Source organism: Bactrocera tryoni, unplaced genomic scaffold (assembly GCF_016617805.1).
Source record: "Bactrocera tryoni isolate S06 unplaced genomic scaffold, CSIRO_BtryS06_freeze2 scaffold_211, whole genome shotgun sequence".
Lineage (NCBI taxonomy): Eukaryota > Metazoa > Arthropoda > Insecta > Diptera > Tephritidae > Bactrocera > Bactrocera tryoni.
In genome coordinates this window covers 71,459-83,982 of record NW_024395935.1, presented here as the reverse complement: position 1 = coordinate 83,982, position 12,524 = coordinate 71,459, and positions in this window count along the sequence as shown.

The window sequence follows — 12,524 nt, the reverse complement described above, 5'->3', positions numbered from 1 at the left end:
GATAATGGCTGACTTCAGGAGCTTTCTTTGGCATTTAAATGCTTCTCTGAGGCGGATTTCGTTTTCCCCTCCCTGGTTTCGTTGAGCGCGACGTCTAGCTGAGTGACAGAGCTTCCTCAGCTTGGCAATTTCGTCGCTCCACCAGTATACCGGTTTTCGATTGTTATTGTATCTCATCCTGCGCATAGTTGCGTCGCATGCTGCAACTAGTTCCTTCTGCACAGCGGATACTAAGAGGTTTGCGTCTTCGCCTGGTGCCTTTGCCGCACTCCAGACACTCTCAAAGTGTAAACACAATGGCTACGACAGACTGCAAACTATATCTGTCAAATATTAAAATACACACGTTCTTGTGGGCAGTGTTATTTTCACAGCTGCACGACTACACGACTGCAGGCCGACAGTTGTCGTTCTCGCTAACTTCAATATCCTCCTATTTTTGCCAACGACAGTAGAGTTGACAGTAGAATGGAAGATAGAAAGAGGAGGTAGAGTGGTGATGCCACTAATATGTAAAATGTAAAATTATTCACAGCTCTAACAAACTTGACGTTATTTTACAAATAAAAGCATAAAATAGCTATATTATATCATTTGTAATAACAAGTGATAATTTAAAGCAAAAATATTTACCTATTTACTTATTTTTTGCATAAAAAATTTCACTTTGAACAAAATATTAAAATTTCATTGAAGTGAAAGGTATTAGTATGGCCACAACGAAATTGTGTACATGCAAAATGGACAACTGCGTTGTTTTGTGTACATGCCGGCCATTGTGTTGTTGTTGCTTCTCAAAATGTACATGTAGTAAGATGAACAACGACGTTTTCAGTTCACTGTCGTGCCGCTGCAGTCTGTCGTAGCCATTGTGTTTACACTTTCAAAGACGTCGGTATCAAATTCCTTTTCACGCCAACTACGTTGGTTTACACAGTGTTCAAGTGTACGGACGTGTTTTTTAATTCGCTCCGTGAATTTTGTGATTAAAACGCATAAAAGCAAAAATTAAAAAAAAAAAAAAAAACAAAAAATAAACAAATAGCTAACAGTGCACACAAGTTATTATATTTAAACATAAACAAATTGTGCACGAAACAAAAAGTAAAAACAAAAAAAGAAAAATAATCAACAATCAAAAATGAGTGCTACTCAGCCTCACCAACAAGGCCGTAGGCATTCTTTAAATGCCTACTTTAGCTATGTCGAGCCAACAACAGTAACTCCTGGCAAAAACAAAATTAACGGCGATGACTCATCATCGCAGCGATCAACCGAAAGAGCAAGTAAGCAAGCGCAGTCAGCAGAAGCAGCAGAGAACAGCAAACGGGCAACAACAAATGCGCCGACAGTAAACAGTATGCAAGTACCAGCAAGCACACGGACAGTGAAGGAAAACAAAATGCAAGGTGAGAATGTACCAAGCAAAAAAGGGCCGTCTGTTCAGACTGGTATTGATCGCTATATTAACGTAAAAAGGAAACTAAGTCCAGTTAAATCAGCGGTCAATACCAAAAAATTTCAACCAGGCACGCCAAATAGTAAAAAGCCAGAAATCCTAAATGGCAACAGATTTGCCATACTAAGCAATGGTTCAGACGACGATGCGAAGGGTACCACCACAGTCGTTAATGCCAAACCACCCCCAATATATTTGCGCGAGCGTAGCAGTAATGCTCTCGTTGCTGAATTAAGCAAAATTGTAGGTACTAACAATTTTCATATAGTGCAGAAAAAAGGCAATATAGACGAAACAAAAATTCAGACCTACACTGAAAAAGTTTCATATGGAAATCGTTAAATTTTTGTCAAATAAAAACAAAAATTATTATTCGTATCAACTGAAGAGCTCTAAGGGCCTAGTTGTTGTAATCAAGGGTATAGAGTCCGCCGTAGACTCCAGTGAAGTCAAAGAAGCACTGGAAGAATGCGGTTTTGGTATTAAAACTGTTGTAAATATATTTAATAGAAACAAAGTACCACAGCCAATGTTTAAAATTGAACTGTTGCCCATTTCGAATCAACTTAAAAAAATGAGACCCATCCTATATATAATCTTAAATATTTGCTGCATCGTAGAGTAACTGTGGAAGAACCACATAAAAGAAACGGCCCGGTACAATGTACTAACTGCCAAGAATATGGGCATACTAAATCATATTGCACTCTACGCAGTGTTTATTGTGTGGTATGTGGTGATTTACATCCCACTTCAAAATGCACCCTTAAGAAAGAAGAATTAAATAAAAAATGCAGCAATTGCGGAGGAAATCACACTGCTAACTACAGAAGTTTGCCTGTGTATATAAAAGATTTGAAATCAAAGAAGGTTGTCACAGGGCATTCCAGAAGCGTCGTAACCAAATGTTACAAACACCCCGTAATGAAATTATAGCAACCTCAGAAAAAAGATCAAATCCCATTACTTCTAACAATAATAATATGCAAAGGAAGCTATGCAAATGTGGTGAAAAGGCAACACTGTGCAAATGCAACAGCCGCAAAATCCTCCAAATGGAGGTATTGAAACTATGATTATAAATCTTACACAGTGCATGAAACAATTTATGTCCACCATGCAAAACATGATCCAGGATTTAATAAAATCTCAAAATCAAATGCTGCAAAATTTATTAAGTAAAAAATGGAAACTTCCTAAATATCTGTATATGGAATGCTAACGGTGTTAACCAACATAAATTAGAGATTATTAGATTTCTGTCTGAAAAGAATATAGATGTAATGCTTATTTCAGAAACTCATCTAACAAATAAAAATAATTTCAATATACCGGGATTTAGGCTATATGTTACAAATCATCCGGATGGAAAAGCGCATGGTGGCACGGCAGTGTTGATTAGAAATCGTTTAAACCACTATGCCCTAGAATCTCATGCTACTCCACAGTTACAAGCTGCAACAATATCACTCAAAAATCGGGGTTGTGACTTAAACCTTACGGCTATATACTGTCCACCTCGTTTTAAAATTACAGAAATCGAGTTTAAAGACTTTTTTGGAACACTAGGTCAAAGATTTCTTGCAGGCGGAGATTACAACGCAAAACATACGTACTGGGGCTTAAGTCTTATTAATCCGAAAGGACGACAGTTGTACTACACTATTATGAATAAGCATAATAAGCTGGATATAATATCTCCTGGTAAGCCGACATACTGGCCCAGTGATAGAAGAAAAATTCCAGACTTAATTGATTTTGCTGTAGTCAAAAATATAGATAGATCGCTTATGACAGCTGATACATGTACAGACTTATCATCTGATCATTCTCCTGTACTAATAAAGCTATACGAACAGCCCATGATATTTGAGCCAAAAGTTTCTCTAACATCATATAAAACTAACTGGTTGAAGTATAGAAAGTATATCAGCAGCCATATCAATATTGATTGCAAAATAAATACAGAAAGAGACATTGATGAAAATATAAGAGAAATTAATGACCTAATAACTAATGCAGCTGTACTGGCAACACCAGAAAGAAACAATAAACCAGTTGGTTTTAGAAAGATCAGAGAATTGTAAATAGAGAAACTTGTAAAAATGAGAAAAGGCGAGCTTTAGGCGGGAATGGCAGTTAAATCTGCCTCCTTCAACTCTGCTTCAACTGGAAATCTGCTGTACGAAAGTTAAAAAAAGCGCTTAAACATGAAGAAGAACACAACACTGAAAATTATATAAAAAAATTGTGTCCAAATTCTAGCAAGCAAAACTCGCGCTTTGGAAAGCCCAAAAATCTTTCAAGCCACCAGTAGTTTCCAACATGCCTCTAAGACAGTTGAATGGTAATTGGGCAATGTAGTGATGAGGATAAAGCAAATTGCTTTGCAAATCACCTAGAAAAGGTATTTCAACCCAATTCCCCAAAGAACAACTTTGAGTTGCCAACCTTGCCTAATACCGCAAACGAGGTCGCATGTGTCTATTAGGACTTCTACTTCTGAAGTTACTAGAATAATAAAAGAACTTAACCCAAAAAAGTCACCTCAGGATATGACAATGTAATACAATCAAAAATGCTAATTGAGTTACCAAATATTGCCGTAGAAGTGCTCTCTTTGCTCTTCAATGCAATTCTTAATCTCGGACACTATCCTAATTCATGGAAAAAGTCGCAGATTATCTTGATAGACAAACCTGGGAAAGACTTAACACAGCCGTCTTCATACAGACCAATCAGTCTTCTATCCTGTCTCTTCTAAAATATTTGAAAAAGTGTTGCTATCAAAGATGTCTCCTTTCCTCCACGAAAATAATATAATACCAATGCACCAATTCGGGTTTCGTCAAAAACATAGCACGATAGAGCAAGTAAATAGAATTACTAACGAAATAAGAAAAGCATTTGAGCACAGAGCGTACTGTTCAGCTATATTTCTAGACGTAGCAAAGGCGTTTGATAAGGTGTGGCATGAGAGCTTTTTATATTAGATTAAAAATATCCTACCTTTAGAATTGTATAAAACATTAGAGTGTTATTTAAAAAATAGAAAATTTATGGTAAAAGTGGGAGATTTCATATCTGATGAAGAAGACAGATAAGGGCAGGTGTACCCCATGGGCAGTGTTTCAGGCCCAACTCTATAAATCATATATGCAACAGATCTTCCAACAGCTAACAATGTATTGACTTCAACTTTTGCGGAGACACAGCTTTAGTGCGCCGTAACAAATGACACATAATAGCATCAAGAATAGTAGCCGAGCACCTAAGGCATTGTCGAAGGTTGGCAGCCAACTGGCGCATAAATGCAATGAACAAAAGTGCAAGCATACATTTTCGCTTAGACCAAAAATGTATACGGACAGTAAAAATAAACAATATTTTAGTATCCCAAACGAACAGAAATAACATATCTTGCTATTCACCTAGATAGAAGGCTCACGTGGAGAAAACACATCTCTAGTAAAATAACTGTGTATGAAGATTAAGAGCTGCAAATTCGAATTGACTATTAAATAAAAACTCTAAACTTAGCCTAGAACAACAAAGTGCTTTTATATAATGCGGTCATAAAGTCGATTTGGATGTATGGCATTCAACTGTGGGGTACGAACTGTGCAACTAATATAGACATAATACAAAGGTTCCAATCAAAATGCTTAGATCAATCACGTGTTCGCCATGGTACATGCGTAATGAAAATATTCATAAAGACCTAGGTATTTCTATAATAAAGACAGAAGTAGAAGACAGCAGAATTAACAGCTTTGGTACATTCCTGCGATCAAACACGCCTTAAAAGAAGAGATATGCCTGCGTACTACGGAGCAACGTATCACCAAAACAGCTCAATCACTTGATTGAGCTTGTCTAGTTTTTAAATAGATGTAAGATTTTATAACTTATTGTTAGGCTTTTAAAACAAAAAGCAGATTCAATAAATACAAAAAGATATTGCAAACAAAAAAAAAAAAAAACTACGTTTTCGAGAGGGATTTCTGCGAGAGAGTTCCCTTTCTTGGGAGAATAAAACTTCAGCGATTATAGCCATATGGTCGCTATTTGTGTAAATATCTGATACCTTCCACTTAATATGTCTGCTAAGCGTGTCGGAAGCAAACATTAGGTCTATTATAGAACCTTTATTACCCTTTTGAAACGTACATAAGTACATACATATGTGTTATCGCTCATTTAGAATAAGTCTAACCGTGCGATTCTGTAACTTGAGACAGTCTCAAGTCTCTAAATTTGAGATTTTAAGTTAGAGACAATTTTTGAGACTTGAGATGATATTGCTATTCTGTAAGTGACAGTCACAAAATCTATTACATTTCATTATTCAGAGATGTTTTTACACTTGAATGAAAATAAATATGTCGATAACAAATATTAAATTTTCTATAACATAGTCAAAAAACATAATTATCAATGAAAATAAAAATATATGTTGACTTTGTTTCATAATATTTACGAAATTTATGTAAAATTGATTTATTTTTAACCTTTTCGTGTTTGAGTTGCTTACAAAATATAAAGAAACGACAATCGATTAATATCTATGATGATCTCTATTCAGTATATTCAAAATGGCAGACAAGAGTTCTTTTTAGTTTTGTGACCTGCTAACTACCAGGTCTCAATATTTTGAGACTAACGCTAGAGACTGTTTAGTGAATAGTAACTAGTCTCAAATTGAGACTTTGCCTCAAAATGTCTCAAATAGAGACTAGAGACTGGTTACAGAATCCCGCTATAAGTGTATGTATTCGCCTACTTCGTTTGGCGTTGGTGCGGAACCCATTGGTTGTTTGTTTGGTCGGCGTCCGTATTTGTTTGTGAGACAGATTTCACAGTTTTGTACTTTCTTTTTACAAGCGTCACGTATGTTTGGCCAGTAATATTTTAGGGAAATTTCCTGTGCATTATTTTTGTAGTTTCTGTGTGCACGTCTATGTGGGTAATTTATGATTTGTGTTTGTTGTTCGATGTCGGTTATGTCGTCAACCATGTTATAAGTTAAAACGATAGATGCATTGGGAAATGTATTTGTCGGAGCGCTAGTACAATTATTTTGTAGGTCAGTGTATATGCGTATGCCGGAGTGGCAATATTTTGTAAGTAAGTGTATGTGCCAGAGCGTCAGGCTCGGCGCAGGCGACGCATAGGCGGCATATATTGCGGTACCTTGTCTTGCAAATGCGCAAATAAGCATAGTAACAGGATAGAGATACTGTTACTGAGTGAGGTCTGATCGTATTCCGCGAAGTAAGAAAGAACACAACTGTTATGGAACCGTTATGCGTTTTAAGTATGAAAGGAATGCGTGGTCATTGAGCGCGGGGCTCGCTCAAGTAGAGTTCAGTTGAAAGTGTAAACACAATGACTGCGACAGACTGCAGCAGCACGACATTGAACTGAAAACGTCGTTGTTCATATTACTACATGTACATTTTGAGAAGCAACAACAACACAATGGCCGGCATGTACACAAAACAACGCAGTTGTCCATTTTGTATGTACACAATTTCGTTGTGGCCATACTAATTCCTTTCACTTCAATGAAATTTTAATATTTTGTTCAAGTGAAATTTTTTATGCAAAAAATAATTAAATAGGTCAATATTTTTGCTTTAAATTATCAATTGTTATTACAAATGATATAATAGAGCTATAATATAGCTATTTTATGCTTTTATTTGTAAAATAACGTCAAGTTTGTTAGAGCTGTGAATAATTTTACATTTTACATATTAGTGGCATCACCACTCTACCTCCTCTTTCTATCTTCCATTCTACTGTCAACTCTACTGTCGTCCTACTGTCGTTGGGAAAAATAGGAGCAAATTGAAGTTAGCGAGAACGACAACTGTCGGCCTGCAGTCGTGTAGTTGTGCAGCTGTCAAAATAACACTGCCCATAAGAACGTGTGTATTTTAATATTTGACAGATGTAGTTTGCAGTCTGTCGTAGCCATTGTGTTTACACTTTGAGAAAGCGGCATTGAGACGATCGGAACTCACTGTGCTTCTTTAAAATAAAAATAAACTTCTAGAAGAAAAGTGAAGTAAAGTGAAATAAAGTGAAGTGAAAGTGTAAACACAATGGCTACGACAGACTGCAGCGGCACGACAGTGAACTGAAAACGTCGTTGTTCATCTTACTACATGTACATTTTGAGAAGCAACAACAACACAATGGCCGGCATGTACACAGAACAACGCAGTTGTCCATTTTGCATGTACACAATTTCGTTGTGGCCATACTAATACCTTTCACTTCAATGAAATTTTAATATTTTGTTCAAAGTGAAATTTTTTATGCAAAAAATAAGTAAATAGGTAAATATTTTTGCTTTAAATTATCACTTGCTATTACAAATGATATAATAGAGCTATTTTATGCTTTTATTTGTAAAATAACATTAAGTTTGTTAGAGCTGTGAATAATTTTACATTTTACATATTACTGGCATCACCACTCTACCTCCTCTTTCTATCTTCCATTCTACTGTCAACTCTACTGTCGTCGTACTGTCGTTGGCAAAAATAGAAGGATATTGAAGTTAGCGAGAACGACAACTGTCGGCCTGCAGTCGTGTAGTCGTGCAGCTGTCAAAATAACACTGCCCATAAGAACGTGTGTATTTTAATATTTGACAGGTGTAGTTTGCAGTCTGTCGTAGCCATTGTGTTTACACTTTGAAGTGAAGTGAAGTGAAGTGAAGTGAATTAAAATAAAGGAGATGAATTCAAATGAGTCTCCTACATATTGATAAAGTCATTTTCGACGAAAAATAATAATTGTTCGCCTATTTGTATAACGTTTACTACTTTTGGTTTGATTACATTTCTTAATGTGTCCAATAGCTAAGTCTTAGTTAGTTAAAGAAAAATGTATGTCTAATGTAATAAAAAATATTTTGGGATGATATTTGGGCGGGGCTTACATCTGGTTTAATGGTTGTTTTACACGTTTGATTTTTTGTATAGGGGAGCTTTGTGCTGAATGTTAGGAATTATCATAATTATATGTGTTATTAAGTTGTTAGCGGGAAAGTGCATCGGCAACAACGTTCTGATGTCCAGGCTAGTAAGTGATTTTAGCACTTTTTCGATGAAATTTTTCCATAATTTTAATTTTGTATTGAGGTTTTTATCTGATATGGAAAAAATTAAAGATTGATGATCGGTGCATATAGTTAAGTCTGCTATGCCATATAAGTAATTTCGGAGTTTCTGTAAGGACCACAAAATTGCGAATAACTCTTTCTCATTTGTAGAGTAATTCTGTTCTGTTTGAGTAAGTGTTCGTGAAATAAATGATATTGTTTTGTTATTTTGAGATAATACAGCTCCTATTGCAAAGTTACTAACGTCTTTGGTTAATTCAAAGGGTTTGCTGAAATTTGGTTGGGAAAGTACAACCTGAGCTTGAAGTTCTTCTTTTATTTTACTTAATGCTGCCATTGCAGGTTCATCTAATGTGATTTAAATTTTTGCGCTTTGATTTTTTAATATGCCACCGTTGTCTTCTCTGAAAAACGTGGTAAGTGGTTTAACAATGGCTGCAAAATTTTTTATGAAGTTTAGATAATAGTTTGCGAGACCTAGATTTCGTCCTAATTTTTGTGGTACAGTGATAGTAAATGGTAATATTGAGTTAGTACCTTCATTTTGTTGTATTATTTTTTCAATTTCAGATCTATATTTTTCATTGCTTACTGTATAATTAATTTTTTGCAAAATTTCTCTTTTTTTCTTGCCCCTATATTTATAACTGAGTTTATACTCGAAAAGATTAATCTCACCTTTGGCTGTTCTGTGTCCCTGTTCACCCAAAAGCATATCAAATTCTTCTAATGCATCAGTTTCAAAACATGTTAGGAGATTATCTAATACTGATACTATTTTTTTGGATTTTGTTATTGAGAAACCATGAAGAGATTGGAATAGAATCACCTATTTGTTGCTCCAGTGTCGATGAGGATGTTAACTGCTTTGCTCGTCTACCTGCAGTGGCGTTGAAGACACGGAGACACGTCTTATATTCATAATCGTCGCTTTGTTTTGTAGCAGATGATCGTAATTCATCGCCGCTATGTTGTGGTGTGAGAGAGCCTAGTTCTTCTTCATGTATTTGGTTTATACGTTTCATCTTCTGTGGATCTCCTCGAATTGGGTTATTTGGAGGTAATCCTTGCATTTGACGGTTATAGAAGTTTTGTAAAGGTGCAGCGTTAAAGATGGAGGGTTTTCTGTATTTCCGTGAGGAATCTACGTCCATTGGTTGGCACTGTGAGGTGGGTGCACTCTGTGCATATTGCACTTGCACGTTTGATCTATATCTTCGCTGATCATCGCGGTATCTTCTGTTTTGAAAGGGTTGATGTTGCTGCTTGGGTGCACGTATTTCTTCATGATGTCTTCTGTGTTGAAGGTGTTGATGTGGCATATTGTATTTCCTGTAGTCATCGTACTAAGGAAAGTCGAATTGCAATTTCTCGTTGTCGTGGTATATCGTAGGCGGTTTCTAAGTCCTTTGGATTTTGGCTGTAGAGAGTGCCGCTTATATACATGCTGTTCAAGCCATGAATAAACCGAGTCACCTGAGCTTCCCATTTCAATTTTTGCTAGGGCAAGATTCAATGCCCTGCTAACTTAGCAATGAAATTCCGCCACCGTAAGTTTGTTTTGCGTAATCCTTTTCATTTCGTCCAATAAGAAGAAAAAAGGCCTCTGGTCGTCATACGAGTAGTCAAGGCGATGTATTATCGAGTAGACGTTGAACTTCGTGTTGTGGTTGATTAAAATATCGGCTGCTTCTCCTTGAATTTTCGAATGCAATATCGAAAGTGCGGTATAATATGTCGGGGTTTTCTCCAGGGTCTGTACTTATTTATATTGTCCGTGAAGTCTGGCAATGCTTTGAAAATATCCAGGTTAATCTGCTTAAGTTGATTATATTTGGTTTGCAGTCCTCGTGCTGATCCGTAATTGTCACATTTGTTGGCAGACTGTTCTCCAGGGTAGCCACTCTTTGTTGGTTCTCAGTTAGAGATGTAGTTAAAGCAACAATTTGAGCCCTGAGGCTTGCAATCTCCTGTGCAGACATCTCGAAGTTGGTGTTCAATAAAGGACGACGCAAATTGAACAGTTTTTGTCACTTTTTATGAGATTCCAGCGTGATTCCGATGTTCTTCGGTGCTGCTTCCAATTTTTCAGGAACTTATTTTTTTCCTTCTTCAGGAACGTGGATTTTAGTTTTATCCCTTAATGTCAGGATATGGCAGGGTCAGTTCAAACGAAAAGAACGGTTGAGCGTACAAGGAGCTCATTTTACATACACCTACATATGTCATCATATGTATGCCGTTATACTAATATATGCATAATATGCATTCTGTATGTATACATATGTATATATAAATATGTGTGTATGAGCGCTTCTCTTATAGCTGTCTCATGCGTTTAGGGATTTGGCTTTGTGTTTTGACTCCAACTGACATTGAGGCTTGTGCTGCCGAGACGTAGAGCCCCAAGCTCTCTTTGCCTTCGCATTGCAGGCACGCCACACCGCTTTCTCTCACCTTAGCCCCGCAGCATAGCATTTGTTGCGATTTTATTAGGTTTTTCAGAGTTTCCGGTGTTGTTTTTTTGTTGCTATTCGCATTTTTAATTCTTTCAACCAGCTGCTTCAGATTATTATAGTTTTATTTACCTAACGGTTGTACGTATCACCTGAAACTAATCGAGACCGATATAGGGTTAAATATAGATAAATGATCAGGGTGACGAGAACACTTGAAAAGTTGACTGTCTCTTTGTCTGCCCGTGCACGCTGTAGCTTGAGTAAAAATTGAGATATTTTGATGACACTTGTCCCCAGTAAAAAAAAAAAACAAATTCATAGATGGGGGTAATCGGAATGCTGCCACGCCTACAAATCGCTATTAACCGAAAGCATATAAAGTGCCATAACTAAATACTAAATTAAGGTGTAATTCTATCGACAGTGTGAAAATGGATGAAATCTGAAGATAAGCCCGCTCACTCCCTATATAACGGTACTGTTAAAAACTATTAAAAGCGCGACAAATCAATAACTTAATACGCCAGAGGCATTAAGTTTTACCACCGAGATGGTATGAGAGAGCTGTATGGGAACCGGTGTGGAAATTGGACAATGGGTATGACACCGCTCACTTTTTGAGAAAATCCCTTATCAAGGGAACCGACCTTCTGATTTAGACAAAGTTTAGAACTCGGCATTCTTCTAACATTCTTATGTCACAATGTGAAAAAGGACAAAATCGGACAACAACCACACCTACTTCCATTATAGCACAAATCACTTTATTCTATATGATTGTTTTATACACCTTAAAGTATTTCCCTGGCTTTGATTCTTGCAAAATGCGAAAGAGTCGAAAGAGACCGGCATAGTAGCAGCCGTAGCGTCGGTCAAGAGCTGGGCATGAGAAGAAGAAAGTGAACTTTCTGAGTATGTGATGGTTATTTTTGAGAAACGAAAATTAGTTGGTGAAATTTTAGTTTGAATGAAAAAATGAAAATTCCTATGTAAAATGTATGGGCAGCTAAAAAAATAGCGACCCCTTAGAGTTAAGCTACAGCGCCTGGATTTGGGGAGGGTTTTTTGTTTGTCAATCACTAACATTTGTGGGGGTAAGAGTTGAAAAAAAATTCAAAAAATTTTTTTGAATCACCCTAATGTATGTGTATCGTACATACATACATATGTTTATATGATACATATATGGCGAGCACATTTCGCAATCATCTCTGTGAGTAATTTGCAAGTGAATTGAATAAGTGGAGCCATTAAAAACTTCAGTATTTATTTGATGCCATATAATTTGGTTACATTGTCTGACATCCGAAGCCATTTAATGCCAATTCCAAAAAGTAACTATTTTCCATAGAATTTTTTTTTTAAATTTTTTTGTTTTGTTTTTCAATTATTTGAATCGCTCAAATTTGTCGTTTGCTTTCTTTATTCTGGCTATTGAAAAGAAAAATTATTGAAAATTATTCAGTGA